This window comes from Hesperophylax consimilis, chromosome 5 (assembly GCF_061612785.1).
Source record: "Hesperophylax consimilis isolate HC1 chromosome 5, BYU_Hcon_1.0, whole genome shotgun sequence".
NCBI classification, from domain to species: domain Eukaryota; kingdom Metazoa; phylum Arthropoda; class Insecta; order Trichoptera; family Limnephilidae; genus Hesperophylax; species Hesperophylax consimilis.
The window spans coordinates 3,246,551-3,268,539 of NC_142840.1; the positions used below are offsets into that span (position 1 = coordinate 3,246,551).

Below are 21,989 nucleotides of genomic sequence, written 5' to 3' on the forward strand. Positions count from 1 at the left end.
TTATGTTTTGTGTAATATTGTGACAATTATAATTGCTGAATGTACTGTAGCCTGAGCCCAAATAAGTATTTGCTGGTTGAACTCCTCTATACAATATACAATTTACTTATCGTATACTAATACTTACCTGTGTTGTGCCAACTTGTCTTTCATTTATTTATTTATTTATTTATTTTATTTATTTATTATTTTATTTACGCCCTAATGGGCTTTTACATGAAAATATACATTTACATTGATTACAATAATTGAACATAAGAAGATAAATGGAGTTAATTGTAAGAAAGCAACACATATAATAAAATTTTGTGCAAATTAGCAAAACACTAATAAGATGGATTCAATATAAAATATACCCAAGCATGAAATAGTAAGTAAAAGAAAGTTCAACATAAAAAGTAAGTAAGTGGGTGTGTTTAAACCCAGTATTAATTGTGAGTTTAACAAATCGATAAACCAATATAAATTAGAGTGTAACTTACTCGTGAGGTAAAGAACATTAAAACAGAGATTTAAAAAAAAAAAAAAAAAAAATAACAAAATAAGAGTTGCACCTGTAAAAAGCAAAAACTAATAGAATTTAGCAATATCGACATGAATAAGAAATAATAAGATCTGAGATGGAACATAGTGTTATGTATAAAAAGTAGTTAGTAGGTATATGCATACAATTATAAGTGTATAGTAGAGCAAATAAAAAACAAACAAATATGGATATAATTTACTTGAAAGGTTTCGAATGGGAGAAGATGTAATAAAATTATTAAAGCTATAAAAGTTAATTATTAGCCGATAAAATCGAAATAAGTTGCCTTTTAAAGCTCACAAAATTGTCAAAACCAAACATATCTATAAGTTCACAGTATTTATTCGCAAGGTTGTGAATTCTAGGAATTGGTGAAAAAATAGAATAATTAGTGTTGAGGTTCTTGTTAAATTTAAAAGTATCTTTACTGCGAGTTTGCCTAGCAGGAACATTAATGCAAATAAGTTCCAACAAATTAGGGCTGTCAATTAAAGATTTAATAATTTTGAATAAAAATAGCAAATCAATTAACACTCTTCTATCAGATAATTTAAGAAATTTAGTTTCAGCAAGCAAGTTATTGTAATTTATAAATTCGATTGGAATTTTCATTTTAAAATTAATGTACCGAAGGAATTTATTTTGTACCTTTTCTAATGATTGAGAATGGACCTTGTAGTACGGTGACCATACGGTGGAATTGTATTCTAATTTGCTTCGTACTAACGAGCAATACAGATGTTTTAATGTTGACATACTTTTAAAATTTGCTCCCATTCTCAAAATAAAACCTAGTATTCTCATCGCATCGCTTGTTATTTCATCGATGTGTTCGTTAAACTGTAGACTCTCGTGGAATATAACACCAAGATCACGAATCTGTGATACACGAAGAAGATTAGCACCATTCATAAAATAGGAAAAATTAAGTGGATTTTTGCCTTTGTAAAAACTGATAATCTGGCATTTACCTAAATTTAGTTGCAAATCATTGACAGAACACCACGCACATAGTTTATTAAGGTTCAACTGCAAAATTGCGCGATCGTCATCGTCTTTGATTATTCTGTATATCTTCAGATCGTCGGCAAATAACAGGACTTTAACATTAGTAAAAATATTAACAATATCATTGATAAACAAACAAAATAATATTGGGCCCAAGTGAGATCCCTGTGGTACTCCGCTCGAGGCAGCAAATGTATAAGAAGTAAACGAATCTATCTTGACTGCTAAGTACCTTCCTAATAGATAACTCTTAAACCATTCCAACATGCTCCCTCTTATTCCCAACAATTTTAGTTTACGTAATAATATTTTGTGGTTTACTTTATCAAATGCCTTACTGAAGTCAGTATATATGGAATCAGTTTGATGTGATGCATTAAGGGCATTAACAATATCATTCGTGTACAATATCAAATTGGTAAGAGTAGATCTACCTTTAATGAATCCATGTTGAAGGGGAGAGATGGTTCGATTGATTCGGGATATCAACTTATCTAGTACTAGGCTTTCAAAAAGTTTGGGTAAAGTAGACATTATACATATTGGCCTATAATTTGTTACTTCGCTCTTATTACCTTTTTTGAAAATGGGCGTTAAAAGACTAAACTTCCAAAGGTCCGGGAATACACCTGATGAGAGTGACTTTGTAAATAACTTATGAATAGGATATGACAATGTATGCATACAATTTACTAAAAACCTGGGCGGAACATTATCAGGTCCTGCGGATTTTCGGGAATCAAGACTCTTCAGCTTAGATATAATATCGTCTATGGTTACATTACAGTCAGATATATCAAGAGTTTCAACCAAATCAAAGCACGAAATATTGCTGTCTTCACTTGCATTAATGTAAACGCCGCTAAAAAAATCAGCAAAAAGATTAACAGTTTCCTGAAGATTTTGGGATAATTTAGAATCGAATGACACACTACTAGGTATGTAAGTACCATTTTCTTTTTGGGATTTAACATATTTCCAAAAGAAATTTGAGTCGTCCATGATAGAGCCTTCGACATCACTAATGTAATTTTTGTAACATTTTGCGGAGAGCTTATTGCACTCTGCCCTCAATTTTTGAAACGCAGTATAATCGATGGCCAGGCGACTTTGTTTGAATCTCTTATGAGATAATTTTTTGAGGTAAATTAAGTCTATCAGGTCTTTTGAGAACCATTTTGGGTATAGAGTTTCTCTGTAAGTCGTTAAAGGAACAAATTGTTCAATTGCAGAATTAACGATGAAGTAAAATTTTTTAAGGTGTACATTAATATCATCGTCGCTATCAAAGAATGACCAGTCAGTCTGTTTAAGGAAATTTGAAATTTTAACATAGTCAGCTTTTTTGAAATTTCGAGTTTCTACTACCTTTTTTACGATAGGAATTGGTTTAAGATTGGACATGCATATTTCTAGTGGTGGATGGTAAACATCGACAGGTAATAGAATTTCGGTACTTCTCACAACACAGATGTCAGACACATTTGACAGTGCCAAATCCAACGTACGACCTCCTATATTAAGAACATTATTACACTGTGTTAGACCTAAGAACAGTGCCATATCTCTAATAACACGAATATTAACATTAGAACAAGAATTGACAGAATTCATATTACACCAATCATAATGTGGCAGATTGTAATCACCAACTAGAAGTAGTTTAGTATTAGGATATTTAGCACAAATTGATTCAACCTCGTCGCAGTGATTGCTGTAGCTTTGGACATCAGAATTCGGAGGTAAGTATGCACATCCCACTATTATTTTACCTCTAGAAGTGTTCACATTGACAAATAGTTGCTCGATGGATGTGTTTTTTGTGGATATTTTTGAAGAACTGAGATTTTTTGAGATAGCAATGGCTACACCACCTCCTCTCGTTTTGGCACTTGTTTTAGAATTCCTATCCATACGGTAGATGTTGAAATTAGGGAAGCCTAATTCGGCGGAATTGATTCCTGAGTCGAGCCATGTTTCGGTTAAAATGAAGATATCACTGCTGATAGTTGCCGCCGAAGTCAGCAACATGGGAAGTTTAGTGCGGATCCCTCTCACATTTTGGTAGTAGCATTTTATTTTTTGTTGTTTCAGTTTTTTGGCGCACATTCAATAATTTTAGGTACAGAGTTCACATATTTGATAGTTATATTGGTTTCACCGTTGTTCTTCCTCGTCTCGAGTTGTTGGCGTAAATCTAGAAGTTGAGTCCTCTGCAATGGTGTTTGGTCGTTACTGGCCTTTATACCGTTTTTCAGTTTTGCGTTCCTGGTCAAAACCTCACGAGCCGAGACAGAGTCATTGAATTCGACCTTAATCGGTCTAATTTTGTTGGACTTTTTTACACCAAGTCTGTACGACTTAACCACACTCGGTATTAATTCATTATTTATATCACTAATCGCTGAAACTACTTTATCGCTGTCCATTTTAATAATTGTTGTTGTTGATTCTGAAATACTTTCGGGAACATTAAATAAAATAATGTTCTTTGACCGGGTTTTTCTTTCCTCGGCCTCTGCGAGCAAATCATTTATTGAAGATGAAGTATTTGTCGGGTTAGTAACAATAGACTGAGTATCCGTTACACTTTTTAATGTTGACAATTCTCCTTCCAACATTCCCATACGAACAGCCATCAATCCTGTGGTTCCTAACAGATCCGTTGTTATCGGGGTAATTTTACCCATTTGCTCCTTCGTAAATTTGTTGCCGGGGTCATTAATAATTTTTATCAGCGAACAGAGTAGATCCTTGGCCTTGGTCATATAGTTAAGAGAGTTCTCGTTTAAATCCATATTAAAATTTATTTAAAAAGAGTTAAAAATATGTTAACTTTATTCGTAATTAGTTTATACACAAACGCCTGTTTCCCGCAAACTGTTTAGCACTATTCAAAAGTGACGACACTTTCGACCAATGGCGATAGTAATGACGGACTGATAATGCGCCTGCGCGTTTGGTATGTTTACCAGTTGAAAATTGTTATTTTAATATTTTTAAAACACAGCACTGCACAGCACACACGATAATTTAAAAATCTAACTGATTGAATATTTCGAAGATGAAGTGATTTAACTACTTCGACACTTTATGTTGTGTTTACTTGCAATTTTCTAATGTTTTGGAAGTTTTAATGTGGAGCGTATTCACTATCTGTGTAATCAATGACGGTAGGTATTATGCTCAGCTTATTATCATAAATACTATGTTATACTTCTTATGATGCTATATACTTGTTATAATGCTCCTGTATAATTTACCTTGCATGTAAAAGCCGTCAAGGCGTGAACAAACAAATAAAAAAAAAAAATATATATATATTTAGGTATAATAATGAGGAACAAACAAAGGAGGGCTTTTTAAATATATATATATCCCCTCTCAGCTGAAACTGTGTGAATTGTCATCCTTGGTCCAAGAGTGACAAAATGGTTGTTGGATCTAGGCAGGACTGATTCCGAAATGATACTAAAAAATGTAATTTGAAATCACGAACGCCTCTATGTATCTTTTTTATGTATCTTTTTATGTATCTTCGTTTTAACATACTTATTTTAGCTAGTCTTAAACCCTGTATTCGTCTACCATAACTTGAAACCTGTATATTTGACTATCCTGAAACGGGACCCTTCCTAGTTAGACAGTCAAAATCATAAAATGTAATCAATATTATAAAAAATAAATAAATAAAAAATAAATAAATAAATATATTTATAAAAAGCCCTCCCATCTATCCTCTTCCCATTTTCCTTCTCGTCCCTCAATTCTGTTCCCTGTTTGGGGTTGCTAGGTAGAACAGGTAGAAGGGGGAACTCTTGGTTGGTTGATTTAGGAAATTAATTTATACTTATCGCAAATTGGCGTATGTAATTTTCTTTTTCTTTGTGAGCCTTCTGGCTTCCAGTTTGGACATATGCCTCCTTCAGATTTCCCCCCCATTGTAATAGTAATGGTGATATAAAAGTGCCTTTTTATTGACTACAAAATTTTAAGTAATAGGTCGTTAACATAAATCTGCATTACTCTTTTTATCTCAAATCTCTGCGAGTCGCACCTTTAAAAGTGACATTCATTCTAATTTCAAATTCAACCCCACCCATTATTTGCCCGCGTAGGAACTGGGCAGGAACTGAGTGGACGGATACTGAGGTGGGTGGCGATACCTTCCCGCCCAAGTTTCCCACCCGATGGCGCTGGACACATTTAGAAATGCCGCCTTGTACCTCCCAAATATTGTTATTATCACTGACACGCGATCACCGCCATTGTTTGTTTGAACAGCGGGGAAATCAAAAATTTTCGCGTCGAAATTAAATTAATGTATTTTTTCCCTTTTGCCAGCCAGCGGAAGATCGCTTGATGTTGGTTCGAATAACAAGAGGTATATTAATTTCACTTGTCTGGCCAAAAATAATACCGCGTGACCTAGAAAACCAGATTCACGAAGGTTGGCAACATGGGCGGGAGATATCGTTGAAATGTTGTCAAGGTTTTTTACACAATCACTGAAATAATGACCGATTTGTTCAATATTGCCTGTGGAAATCGCTAATGGTTTCTCCACTTTTATCAGTATAAAGTTTTGTTTCTCAGACAAATCCTAATCTCTAAATAGTATCAAACAAAGTCGCTATCCGCGTCTGTCTGTCTGTGCGCTTAGTTCTTCGAAACTACGCAACGGATTTTGAGAGGGTTTTTCACTAGCATTTAGAGAATTTCTTCCGGAAGGTTTGTGTATATAATACATACATATTATATTTATAGAAAGTAGAGAAAAGTCTCCGACCAACGCCGGGTACAAGACAGCTAGTAATACTTAAAACCAACGAAACCGTTTTCCAAAATGAAGATGGCAATGATCATAGACATATGAATATTAGTAGACCTGCCCTAAGTGATTAAAAGCGTATTATCCCCACTCCCCATACCGGTTCCATTGGAGCCGGCTGTGCTCGCGTATGGCCTCAAGTGAAATTTGAAAACGTGACGTCATCATTCTTCTGCGAACTATGGTCGAGGCATCATCGGTTCATTTTACGAAATAACACGGCAAAATGTTGACTTGTACTATGAAAACTTGTAAAAATAGATGTGAAAAAGAGAATAAACCCAATTGTCGTATTACATTCCATATATAAGCATTATTTTACTTTATTTTAAGCATATTCACATCGTATAATATGAATCAGTTGTTACTATCACATCGAGAAATGTCTGGACGCGAAACACAAAGCTGGTTGGTTGCTGGGAAGTAAATTATGAACATTTATAAAAGTGTCTTAACTAAATACTTAAACGAAATATTCGACTCTGAAAATACAACCGAATTTTTTTGCCGAATTTGGACTTCGCAAATTTGTTCATAACGTGGCGAGTAATTTGCGCTCCCATGTAAAAATGTCTATTCATTCAAAAGCAGATTTTACTTTTAAGAAGTAAATAGTGGTATTATAATGCGAGATGCCTATTTACTGTCAGATTGATTTATTGACGAATCACAGTCAGCTTCAATCCCTTCGTTCTTCAACAGTTGATTTTACCCCTCGCCATTATCTTCTCGTCTATTAATTCCTATGTCTGTGGCAATGATAGTCTTCAATAAACCACAACCAACATACACGTAAACCATCAAATTTAAATTATCATTCAAAAATAATCTTACTGAATACAAATAATGAAATAATTAATGTCACTGAATACTCATCCTTATCACCAACTCAACATTAACAGGTATACTATTTTATTTTATATGTACTTTCTCTTTTGAGGTTATCGTTGTATTTTGTATTTACACCGTGTTTTATTAATTCCTCTCTACAGGTGTTTTGTATATTTAATTGTGTAATCATGTAGGTTAATTGTCGAAAATTCGAACGTCCAATAAACGGAACGCTTTGTACAGGGGATATTGTTTTTTATAGTTACAACTGGTTACAACACTTTTTATCTTTTAAAACATTATTTGATAATGTGGGCCTCATTGGGTGCTTTGCCCGTGCGACAGATTTATAGAAATATAAAAAACTAAAAATACATATATGTGTGTTGAGTTTCACGCACGTGCACCGGTGCATCCGGAATCAATGCTGCTAGCTCATTAGAGCAGGCTCCATTAAAATACTTGTAGAACAGACTCAGCATGCCCACATTGCTTCTGTGCATTAGAGATGGCAATCGGTTTGTTAACACTGGATTGTCAATCAGACGCGCCGCCCTCCTTTGCAACTAGGTTTATCAAGTACTATGGGGCTCCAGCCCATAGGTGGCTCCCAAATTCAATTATTGTCGGGCGTACTTGAGATTTGTATAGGGCTAGCAGCTGGTTATACTATAAAATATTTACCATTGGACATTGTCTTTTATAAGTTTGCCTTTGTGATGTATTCTTTTAATGCTACTTAATAATAATATTATTATAAAAGACATAACCTGCTGTGCGTAGTACGAGATTATTAATGTGTACATAATACGTGTATACATTAATAAAATTGATAATTTTCTAAAGTCGTAGTTGAACCTGTGTTTGATTGATTTACGCTGTTGTGAAATGTTAATGTTTCGCCGTTTTTGCATCAAATAACCAGAGATGTGCTTTATTTCAAATAAATCCATTTCAAATGGACATGCAAAATGCAAAATGGTTATTTTCCATTTTGCATTTTAAATGCTTTTCTAAAAACCACTTTGCATTTTGCATTTTAAATGCTTTTCTAAATGCATTTTCCATTTTAAATGCTTTTTTGCAACATTCTTCGTACTATCTCCACTTATCTTTTTTTCATAAGCCCCAAATATCAGTCGGTCCTCAACCTCGCTATGAGAGATAATTTACATTTGTCAAGTTGCTCCCTGGTAGGAGCCCTGGCAATTTAGTGATACCATTACAAAAAATACTGATTCAAATACTGAACATGGGGCCATGACGCTGTAATATTAAATGTTAGATAGCAGTTTCTATGTTTTTACGTTGGCAACATTAGTCCCGCGCAAATTTTTTGTGGTTTCATAATCTGTAGTCGTGGTGTTTTTGGATTTACCATCATGTAATTTGTTTGTTCTACATTGATGTCCATTATTTAATGACAAAATTGTTTAAAAATTCTTTAATTATTTTAATCGTTTGACCTGTGAAACCATTTTGCATTTTCAATGCATTTTGAAAATAGGTATTTTGCATTTTGCATTTGAAATGCTTTTCTAAAACCCATTTTGCATTTTGCATTTTCAAATGGAAAAGTTTTGACCCATTTCCATTTTGCATTTCAAATGGTTTTGTGTACCCATTTTGCACATCTCTGACAACAATAATAATGTACCATAAAAAATATCTGCAGTGCAATGGCTTATTCTTAAAATCGTGCATACTTTGTTTAGTCATACAGTTCGTTTTGTGCGTCGTGGAATCGTCCCAAGAAATATTTTAACGATATATTTAGTCAACCATTTTTTAAATAATATTTAAAAAAAACACACTTGTTTCAAATTGAACAGAATAGTTTAATATATTATTGCTGAAGAGATGAACTCGTGTGCGGTTGCCATTGACTAAATACAACATCAATGGCGTTTGGTACAGTTTTATTCTTTATCAAAGTAAATAAATTAAAAGAAAAATGTTTTTCTTAATCTTTTAATTTAATAAAATTGTTGTTTGGGATCATTAAACTCCTTAATTACCCAGAATATATTCCGATTTCACATTTTTGTTGTTAGGATTACCTATACCTGCCTATATCCTAGGATCCCGGAACAACAAACCCTACGTCATCGAGTACACCGATTTAGTTAGATTAATAAGCCTAGCAGATGATAAAAAACAGGTCTGCTGACCTACAACAAATTACCTCAGCATATTTTCATTTGTTGTTTACTGTATATTAACCCTTGGCGCACGCACTTTGTGGCTAGAGGGTTGGTACGTAAATGATCATGTAATAATGACACAACTCACCCGATGAACCCGGGCACCCCTGCTAAATCACCAAACGTGGCGAACCACCTGAGGGGACCTATGGCAGAGGTGGTCGTTATCCAATAAATGGTTCCCGGAGTGGCGGTACCCAAACCCGCCTCCCAAATAACTCTCGTATAATACCTCTAAACCAGATGTTCCCAAAGTGGTCTATATGGACCCCCAGGGGTCGATATCGTCATGCTGGGGGTCTATGTCAGCGAGAAAAAAATTTGGAGGTCCACGAGATTCAAATGGGGGTACATACAAGCGGACCCCCATTTACCTCAAGTCAACATTTAGGAGTTCCGTAAATGACACAATATACCTAACACAAATATAATAGACTGAGGAATTACTTATTTAATATTTGTATTTTTATATTTCGTAAAGTTGATAATTGAGGTATATAAATAGAGTCTACGTTCCTTCTCTCGTCAGAATTAATATATTTAAGCAAAACATTGCACATTCGAAGCCGCAAAATTTCCTAGTTCCCCAACTTGTTTTTGAAAAATGTCCAGGATAATAATGACGTTCAACATTTAAATGCACTTCACACAGACTTCAAAACTAAGTTTGAGGACATTTCGACTATGGAAATGCAACGTTGAAGAATCGGATATCATGTGACAAGAAGAACTGACTGAAATACGCACTGACAAAGAACTTAAGGGGCAGTTCTGCAGGGCTAACTACAGAAAGAAATTCTCGTTGCTTATCCTGCTTCATTTTCATTTGGTGTAATACCTCACAAGGGTGCCCCTGTCTGCACAATGTAAAGACAGAGGAACTATACCGCCACCCGGTTGTTGGACAGGCAAGGGAAGGAAATATTTTTACTAAAAAATAAATGATTATCACATGGGACTACGGAAAAAAAATTGGCAAGTGGTCTACGGGCCAAAAAAGTTTGGGAACCTCTGCTCTAAACTATACGGTGACCTCATCAAAATGATAATTCATCACATCTTTAAAAAGTTATATAAAGTCATAGAAAGTGATGAAACAAAAACTTTATTGACTGGGTTAAGTAGGTTAGGTTAGGTTAATAAAATAATTTTTTCATCGTTTTTAATGAATTTATATAATTTTTTAAGAGTGTGTTGAATAGTCACTGTTTTGAGTTAGCATGGAACCAAACTATACATACATACCACTATAGAAACGTAGATAATTCTTTGGATCAACGAACTCTGTCCCAATTAGAACTGTTTGTTTTGTGAAATCATTTCAAGGGGAACCTACCTTCTCAATTTTAACCACTTCGTTGCATCAAATGACCTTTATTATTTCTACTAGCTTGAGATTTTTCATAAATATTTTGTGCGCAATGATGATTTAAAATTCCAAGCAATGCTCATCATAATTTATTTTATATTGTGCATTAGAAATCCCAGAAAATATGAAGGTTATTCTCACGGTCGGGTTTTTTTAACGGTGAGACTTGTTTTAACCAATAAAATGATTTTACTGGATTATGTTGAAAAATCATTTTTTTATATAATTAAATTTTACCATGATTAATCATTTTTGGGTTAATCTTCTTTAGCCAACTATTCGGACAGAGTTACACGGCGAAAAATGAGTATTAAATTTTGAAGAATCTCTTCAAATTATCGATAAACCGGTTAAAAAGGGATTTCAGGCCGTTTCCCAATAAACTTTGATTAAATTCCTAATATGTCGGAACACGTGTTAACACTCCTGTATTTGCCTTGATAATACATAATGACGAAATGCCAAAATATCAGAATTATGATATTCGTATTCTACTAAAAGTTTTTCAGGAAACCTATCAATTCATTCGTTATCGACCTGCAATCCCTTTTTTAACCGGATTTCCAATAATTTAAAGAGATTATTAATAAATTAGCAATACTTATTTTTCTTATGGACACTGTAACGCTTTCCGAAAGATTTGCTACAGAAGGAGGAAGCGTAACACGGCATCATAACCAAAACAATAATCACGATAATACTTTTGACGGTGAAAATCGCAAATCATATCCGTCTCTAGTTTTACATTATTATTCTTTTGTAGGTATTTCATAATAATGCAATTGTTAGTTTAATATCAATCACTGTTTTAACGAATTTTGGAATTTTAACATGTTGTACAAATAATAAGTGCTACGATTTGGGTGGGGAAACATTCCATTTTTTAACATCTAAATTTTCATGTACTATTTAGTGTTGTCACGCAATTTTCTCTTCTGTCATGCATACAAGGAGTGTCGTGAAAACTGGGATCTGCACACATAATTCATAAATATATAATTTTTATTAATAAAAAAAAGAAACACAAATTACACTACATAATATATATTACAGTTATTAATTACATAATATAATATAGGGTTTTCCAATAAGAGGTGTTATTTTGATATTCAATCGTAAAAGATCAATGGTTTCGTTGCTTGTGTGGCACGTAGCGCCGTCTTGTTGAAAGTAAACGTTGTCCAGATCAATACCATCCAATTGCGGCCATAAAAACTCATTAATCATCTCTCGATAGCGCAACCATTCACCGTAACTGTTGCTCCAGCCTCATTTTCGAAAAAGTAAGGTCCAATGACTCCGCCGGACCATAAACAGTCACACGTTGAGGATAGAGAGGCTTTTCAACAATAACTTTTGGGTTTTCCGATTTTGCTTGTTGACGAAGCCACCGAGGTGGAAATGGGACTCATCACTCAAGATGATTTGCATTTGATTCACTCAAGTGAATTTTAATAATTTCAATGCGTTGTTGAAGCGTGCATCGTTTCATTTTTATCAATGGCGTAGTTTCTACTTGTCAAATGTCAAAAAATGACAGCTTCAAAAGTAACATCTACCGAAATAGCGAGCTATTCAAAATAACACCTCTTATTGGAAAACCCTATATAATATAAGTATTTGATGTACCCCATCATATATACCCCATCGTATAAATAAGCAGGGCTGTATATTAAATTTTTTTTTTTTACCATTTTAAGAAGTGCCATGGGATTAATAATATAATCGATAGATTTATATTGTTATTATAACACGACCTTCACATGGCTCACCCACGTACCGTTTGGCGTATTGGCTATGTGGTCTGTAGTGTACCTAATTATATGTGGACTGGTATTCTTGTCTTGTCCATATTTGATATTCAAAGCCAATGTCCATCGAAATTTATTTCCTTGCACTTGACCTTGACTTACCTTGACATCACTCGCATTCAATGAGTTTCTTCGTTTTTTTTTAACCTCCTTTAAAAAAACTACCCAAAATCGCACCAAGTCTATGGGCGTCACCATTCTTAAAATGACATCTTTTTTTGACAGGCGCTGTACTTTGTATGGGGGTCGAAAATTTGAAAAACACTGGGTAGAATGTTAGCAACTCGTCACTTATATTATTGTATTGAACCAAAGTGCAGAAATGCATCCATGGGCGCATCTGATAAACAATTTACCGTTTTTTAAAAACTTACATTAATAAATTATGTGATGCCTTCAAATTAACCATTAGAAAAATGCTTTTTTATCAATTAGGTCAACAGAATTTCGTTCTGGGGATCCTTTTGATGCAAGTACAATAGTTTTAATATTTGTGGCCTAATAAAAGTTTGCTTTAAATTTAACCTATATTGTATTGAAAGTTTGTTTACACTTATTATATGTAATTAAACATATATATTTAGAATTGGCGTTTTTTGATCTACATGAATATATTGTTTAATTTTTACTGGAGTTTCTTATTAGAAATCGAAAGTTCTTATGTAAATTTGCAATAACCGTTTCCTTTAAAATCTGTATGGATCATACTTCCGTTTAAATTTTGTAGGTTGTGTAAAGTTGGTAAACGAAATAAATTCACTGCACTCTAACTATTATTCTAGAAGCATTCTCTGAAACGAATTAAGAACCGTTTATACATGTAGGTAACAAATTAAATTAATTAAAATTATCGCATTTAAGCATAAATTAATTCAACTAATATCTGAATTTGAATGCTGAAAACATGTTCAACAACAGCTATCAAGACTGACTAATGGGATCTGGGTATTATTTTTTGATGTTTCAAGTTGTTTTTTTTTCTATTATCGCGTATGTCTGTTAATTTTTAAATGCACAAAATAAAACTGCTATAACATTTTATTATTTAATCGTTTGATAGTTGGCGCAAATATCCTGTTATATGTTTAAAATGTATAGATGAGATTCTTACTTTTCATTTGCTGGTGATAAAAGAGAAGTCAACACCGACGTATTGATATAATGTTAGTAGAAAGTCATTTTGATTGCGACGTATTCTAGACTCTAGACTATTGAGAATTTAATCAATAAAAAGTAATATGAATAAAATTAAATAACCAAAAATATTCCGACGTCCAGTTCGTTGTTAAATGAACTCTTCAATTAATATTCTCGGTGTCCCTGAAACTCATAGTACAAGCAGGGAACTGATAAATCTAGATCACATATATTTAAAAAAAAAACTTTTTTTTGATCTGATCATTTCGATTTTTTTCCAATTTTTCGGTAACTAAAGGGGTGAAATTTTTGGTACTGAGTGCTATACGAATTTTGAAATACGTTAAAGGGCTGATATTAAACCCCCAGTGACCGATTTTTTTCAAACATGACATGAAAATTCCAACTTCAAACTCCATTTACTCGAAAACGAAAGCTTAAATCAAAATAGTTAAAACACCAAATCGACATTTTTCCGGACACCGTGCACCCTGCACACCCAATGTATTAACGGAATATGTGTGTGTAGGCGTGTTATATATCGATGGTGTAGGCACTTTCTTGCAATGCATATTTTCCTTCATATTCGTTTATGTGCTAATTTTCCAAAATGTGCTAAATTATGAGAGAAAACTTTTAGATAAATATAATATTGCGCTTAGATAATTGTTTTGGGTTTACGTTGATTCGTATTGTGATGGAACCAGGTGGGCATTATTCGTTGTGCCTAGAAAAGTCGGAAAGAATACCTAGGCCATTGCTGGTATATTTCATCTATCGTAGGGGAGTCCGGGCACAATTGTACCAGAGGGCAGCAGTACCAAAGCGAATGTAACTCACTTACTGTAATCAGTAAGTTTATGATGTGTCGTCGTGCAATTTCCCTGACACGTGCGGACATGTCGCCAGCAGTTGGCTCGAGACTTTTGGGTGTGTTTTGGGTTTTAATATTAAAAAAATGCCATTATTAATGTTGTAGCGAGAAATTGGTGCAGTGCACTGCCAAATTGAAATTTCCTGAAAATCTTTATAAAAAAAATCTTTGAAACTGAACGTTTGCAATTGGAAAAAGAAAAATTTGAGCGCCAAAGTAATTTTTTTCGATTGCATTCACAGAGCATAATATTACAATCACTGTGTTTTGTTTGTACCTGTTTTACTATCCACACGTTACTTTGGACAAATGAGTTTACTTTAGGACGGGTTTTGAAGCGTTCATGAGTAGATAATAATCACAATATTATTATATTTTTTATTATATATTTTTATTTGAAATGACCGGTCGGGGATTGTTGTACGGATTTATTTATTTATTTACTAGCTCAAGCGCTTGTCCGTCCGCAACACTTTCAATGTCCATTTATTTATTAATTAATTAATTTAATTACCTCGAGAGGGTTTCCTCTTGGGGTAAGAATAATCTAATGGAATTTATTATTTCACAGACCCAATCATATCAGATTACGTCTAAAAGGGATCGAAATGACAATCTAGTCTCATTCATCAGAATCAATCGTCCAAACATGTATTGTCTTTAGTTAATATGCTTTGAGAGTCTTTTAGACACGGAGACTCCATCGAAGCCAGAGTCAAGTTAGCCTCTCAGAAGAAGGGTGTACTGTACAGGGCCGGCCCTGTACAATCACAAGTGCGGCCCACTGTTGACTTTAGCAGCCACCTCTGGTCTGGAGCCCCAAAATACCTGAGAAAAGCCTTGACTTTACAGAAACGGGCAGTCCGTTTGATAGACTCCCCTATCTTAACAAGCGGATTGCAATTTAAGCACATGCGTTAGGTAGGTATACTGTTCTTGTTCTACCGGTACCTTGGTGTACATGAATCCGGTTACTCTCCATGTATTCTCATATACTGGTATCTAAGGATTTTTTTTAATCTGTTGTAATTTATCAATGTAATTTTGCTGGTATGGGGCCCATACAGCAGAGGCGTATTCAATTTAGACCTTATAATGCAATTATACATAGCCATTATTGCGTTGGGATTAAAAAAACTTTAGAAAATACTTAAGATATTGAAAATAGTAAAAGTCAAATTGGTACAACTGTCCCGGGTCTCCCCATATATTGTCGATTGCTATCTAGGCAAAGTGTTAAATTAACTTCATGTCATATCGCACGCTGTCATTCCCACTATAAACATCTGTTTGAATTAATTAAATGGGTAGGCTAGAAAGTTATGTTAGATTGAAGTATAAAATAAACAGTTTTCGACACTGTCCGCCAACCCACAGGCAAGGTGTCAAATAAACATTTTTCGAAGTTTAGAGCTAATTAATGCGCGTACCTATCATTCCACCACATTAACGAATAAATACTAATTCTTAAATATATAATTTTTCAACGTATATTGTTTTTATTTATTTGAAAGATTGGATAGGATAGAAAGGTAAATAAACTGCTTGATGAAATCAAGAGACCCGCACAAGTCATACTTTGTAGTTTTACGCAGCATTGAAGATTTACACGTCTATCTCAATTAATCACTTTTTTAAGATGTGTTTAAAATTACTAATCAACGGTGAATTTCAAACTGTTAATGATTTAAAACTCTCCGAGCGTATTTCTGTAATTGTCGACGTTTATAAATATTCAAAGCGATTGAGATAGAATTTTGCGAAGCATTTAGTTTATATAGTTCATTTCTACACCCCAAAACTATAGCAGGTAGCTTCATTTGTGAAGCAGACAGTTTTAAATGCCTTCGAAGAGCGAAAAGCCAGTCACGCGTAAAAATAGTAGATAATTAATAAAATATGATCTAATGCCACCCTTTACTTTTGTCCTCTGCACATATTCTATTGCGCAGTATTTATGTAAATAAAAACACGCGAACCGTAGAAAAATAGGATCTATGATACCTACTTATTTAAACCCACGTAAATGATATCTAGTTTTTTTGTATGCAAATAAACAAGATAGACCATGTAGACAGTGTGCATTAATTTGACCTTCGCTAACCTTTTCCTTGAATGCAAAGACAGAATAGCAGTGTTTGTTGAGTCAAGTCATAATTATTTGTCATTACCTTCATTATTATCCATGATCTGTAGACCCGCGTGTGATTACCTGGGTTACCTATATTAATTTATTATTCATCTTCAACACGTGTTCGCAAAACGTGGTGGCTTAAAATTAGTTTACTTTAGATATAGATATAATATATTATATGTTTTATTTGTTTGAAATACCGCTGCGTGTATTCGGTATATGTCATAATATTATGTTGAATTCGTAATTCAATTAGACTTTTTGCAGCCGTTGAGTCCAAGTCCAATGCCAATGTTGCTCGAGATTTTTTTCGTTTTTAGCAAAAATTTTTGTATTGAAAATACAAAAACTAAATACACGCCGTTTTTCGTTCTGAGTGTAATCATTGAGCTTTTCTACATATCTGTTAAATTAACCAAAATAACTGAGTTATATAGATACTTATTGTTCTTTAAATCATTGTTTTTATCTCAGGCCAGTATCTATCAGAGGCGGCCTCTTCCTATCTCCAGATCATCGATCTTATATTTTAATATTATCTTCTAAGAGATAAAAAATATAAATATAATAATAATTTTTGAAAAATTCAACAGTTCTATTAAAAAAAAAACAGAGGGTGCCACTTCTGTTTACAACAACCTTAAACTGTACAGTCATTGAGACGAAATATAATCATCACAGTTGTGTGAAACGTTTCAGCCGCTATTCCCCTCATTATTTAATTATTATTATTAAAAAATTTCTTTGCTATAAATATCGCCCAGAACATCCTCTGTTCAGTGGATCAAAATGTAGTTTTAATTTATTGCCCGGATAAAGGTTTCTTAATTTAAAAAAGAAACTCAATTGCAGATATTCAGTCGCCTAGAATGTTTGCAAACTTGCCATGCAATAACTAGGTCATTTGGAGTTAATACTGGGTATTGGTATTTCTATGTAACTGATATGGTTCGGTTTAAGTTGTTTCTATATGAAAGCGACAGTCATAGCTGCACTCGATTGAGTCTCTCTGACCAGAAATGTTGCCCGTTTGTCATTTGAGTCACAGGATAAAGATTAATGATGAATGACTGTAACCTGTATACTTGTATGGCGTAATAACCTACGTAATTACGTAATTTGCCTTTATTATGCATTATGCAAGTTGGAACAATATTCTGAAAGTGAAACATGAGTATCGAAAACCAATAGTATTGGTTGCTGGATTTTTCCAAGGGTATGGTAACATTCTGTTATGTGTCATCATATCTCACGCGAGTCTGGAGTCAGTTATATGCAATGGCATCTCTATTTGGAGTATGTTATAAGGCGGAAGGCTTTGTCAGAAATATTGTTTGCGCAAAATAGAATTAACTTGCTTGTTCATTGATTAGCCTAGCCATTAATCCGTTAATGTATTTTGTAGTTAGCTGATGTGCGCGGATTTTTTACTAACCCACGGTGTAGGAATTGTAATAGGATTTTTTTGTAGTGACAATTATTAATCATAGAATACAAAGGAAAATTGTTTAGCTCCACACAGGAGGCTCTAAGGAAAAAATCCCTCAGGGCCTATGTCATCTTTGGAGATGCTGTGTGAAGGGACATTTTAGGGAAAGGAAGGAGAGAAAATCCTGGGAAGAAAAAAAGGTATTATGGGTGGGTAGGAATCTGGGCTTTAATGTGTCCAGGAGTGACAGACTTATGAATCCATACTTCCCAAGGCGATGGGTCGAGAGAGTCCGGTTGGAGATGTCAAAAGATCTCCCTCAACCAGTTTCTCCCGATCCGACCCGCCAAGCAGTAGGTGGGCAAACGCATCCGCCGACAAGACTAGATAAACCTCACCCAATGAATCCGGGCACCCCTGCTGATAGTCACCAAACGTAGCTATCCGGTTGGGGTGACCTATGGCAAGGGTGTTGGTTATCCTATAAATGGTTTCCGGGGCGGCGGTACCCATTCCCGCCTCCCAAATTAAATTATTATATTAATAAATACTTCGAGTCGCGCTGCATTTTTGTGAATATATGATTTTTTACACTGGTAAATGGAAGCTTTATGTGTATTTAAAAATCTACTAAAACGTAATCAACCTTTATTCTGAAAAATCGGGAAACCGGAAAGCAGATTATAGGTTCCTTCCGAACAAATATTATGAACTCTGTACCTAAAAAGTTGAAGGCGGTTTGTCCATTTTTTACGAAAATATGTTATTTGTGAGACCTTTTATGTTTATGCATATATTTACACTGTCTTCGATGTCCTACAACACAGTACGAAGATGGGTCATCTCTTAAGGTCGATTGTCCGTTCAGAAGTCAAATATGTAGGAAACGTTTATTTTTAATGTTTAGGGGGAAGTCCCCCAGTGGAGGAAACCTAAGGTTTTAAAAAAATAAAATAAAAACCACTTCGAGAAAAATCACTTTCTTTGTGAAATAATCAACTCAACTAAGTATAAAATCAAAATAAAACAATAAAAATGCAACTTCTGCATAAACTATTCTACAAAACCAAATTAAAATTTGGTGATAAAAAATGCAATTTTTGCAAGTGGCACCTACTACCGGACGGAATTAAGTTCGAACCCCCAGCTCCGGACACTTTCAAAACAATCTAAATATCCCTGTCGAAGACTTAAAATACAATTTCTTATTAAATACTCTAAAAATACATACATTAGAAGATAGACGTAAAATAAACGATTTAACGTTCTTATTCAAAATACTTAACTCTAAATTCGACTGTTGTGAACTCCTGCAACTTATAAACATACATACACCCACAGTAACAACACGACAAAATACAATATTCTACAGCAGCACACATAAGCGTAACTACATTGCCCACTCTCCGATATAACGACTTCACACCATGGGAAATCATTACTTGGGTGATGTTGACATATTCAATACCAAGTGTGCAAGTTTTGTGGATCATTTAAAACATTTATTTCAACAATACTCCTAAATTTTTTTTCAAAAACTTTCACAATCTACAAATAATAATGGACTACTATCTTTATTAATAATAACCATAAACACGTACACATTAAAACTTAGCAGTAACATTAACTTGGATCTTAAGTGACACATCGTTCTCCCGCCAAAAACAGCAATCGCCAGCTCCCACCGCGGCCTTTCGCGTCACTGGCCAGCCGTGTCCCGTGACCCTGTATTGTTGCGCTCCACCGCACCCCTATCGCCATCTTTGAATCGCACGCGTTGTAACATGCCGAGATAGTACGAGTGTCCGGCGCTAGGTGCCTTCCGGCGTTACGGGACTCCCCCTACCTGTTATGAACTAAACGGTGACCGGATAAATCATCACAATGATATGATTTAAGATTTTCACGGCCAAAAGTATTTTTGTTATTAGTTTTTGGGGTATTATGCCGTGTTGCGCTAACTCCTTCTTTAGCCAACGTTTCGGACAGCATTGCAGTGTCCATCATCAGGGCAGATGTCTTATTTTTAAATAAGACATCTGCCCTGATGATGGACACTGCAATGCTGTCCGAAACGTTGGCTAAAGAAGGAGTTAGCGCAACACGGCATAATACCCCAAAAACTAATAACATCACAATGATAATTCATCATATCTTTAAAAATTTAAGTCATGGAAAGTGATAAAACAAAAACTTTATTAACTGGGTTAAGTAGGTTGGGTTTGGTTTAAAAAACATTTTTTTCATCGTTTCTAATGACTTTATATCACTTTTTAAAAGTGTGTTGAATTGTCACTGTGTTGAGTTATCATGGAACCAAACTAAACATGTCTCAACATTCAATATGTTACGTTATATATTATGGATAAACGACGTTTTCCTTTGTGTTATCACTTTGAATGTGAGTCAATATTATTTAGATACCTAGGTAATATTTGCAATTCCTGCGTTGTAAATAATTTACTGAATGTGACATCCTGCTTCTTATTCCACTTTATTAAAAAAAATCTATTGCGTCGTTACTCTGTTATTTAATAAGTGGTAGGTTTATATTATTAAAATGTTTTGTACATATTAATGCGATAGAAGGTTAGAAATATCATAGATTTCTCTCCAAACATTAATAAACATATTTATTGCATTTTTATGGACACTACACCTACTCAAATTATGTTCAGCTCGACCTCGTCTGCATCTATATTGCATTACATCTTGCATTCGAATTGCTCAACAATGATAGCCAGCAATACATGTGGGTACAGACGCTGATGATTTTTAGTGTAAACACTCATGGACAAATACAGTTTCCAAAGATTTTCCATGAAAGAGGGGCATCAATGACCTTTGACAAATAGCTACGGAACTATCTACACATTATGAAAATACCCCCCTATCCCCCACTCATTCAACCTCTCTCTCTCTCTCTCTCTTCCTTTCCCGTACGAACAACATGGTTTTAGATCTGGCAGAATTTAATTAAAACCATCGCGATTATTCACCATCCCTATATCCCCACATCCCATCAAAAGAACATACACCAGAGTACATACCCAATATGTGAATGGCTTTATCCAAGTACCTACTCAGGACTCAAGGTGGAATATTGTACTGGTCTGAGGCCGAAGACATCACTCGCAAGGATCATCGCTGGTAGATCTCGTGATCATTGTGACCTTCAAATAATAACAAATAACAACCATCAATTTTTGCCATGAACCAGCCATTGAACTCACTTGAAATTAAATGCCAAAACGCAAACAAGAGTAGGTGCTGGCAATGTCTGGCAGTAGCGGGGATACGAACACTCGCTGTTGCCACTAGAATTCAATTAATGTAGAAATCAAATCACATACTTCCATCGATGGGGATCAAGGATGCATACAGAGTAGGTGCTGACCCAACAGTCAATCACCTTTTCAGTAAAGAACGAGAGTGCAATTCATTGCTGATGCGTTCCTTTTCCCAAAAGTTCCTTTTATTATTGGTGAATTGAGTTAAATTTTAATTTGAATACCACACAAGGGTAACTGTTCCCAACAGTCAGTTGAAAAATTGAGGCAATTACACCTTGGACATAAAAAGCCCTGGACGGAGCAATTCGAAAACAATTTGAAGCCGCGGGGTTAGGAGGAATATGTAAGAAAAATGCCAAAACCTACTTAAATTTTGAATGACGTATTCCATTCCTTGACTCATCAAATACCCCCATAAAGTCATAAGTCATTGTAACTGCATTAACAACACAAAAATATAATTATAATAGTTCATTATCATTACATCATTTTGGCAATAAATTTGGGAATATTGTAGACATGTTTAAAGATTCCGTATTAGT

The 21,989-nt window shown here is 34.4% G+C and overlaps 1 protein-coding gene across 2 annotated transcripts in view; it reads left to right on the plus strand.

Moving 5' to 3' along the window:
• Nucleotides 1–21,989, plus strand: part of LOC149423424 (phosphatidylcholine:ceramide cholinephosphotransferase 2-like) — a 165,601-nt gene that overhangs the window by 28,056 nt on the left and 115,556 nt on the right. The window lies entirely within an intron of this gene.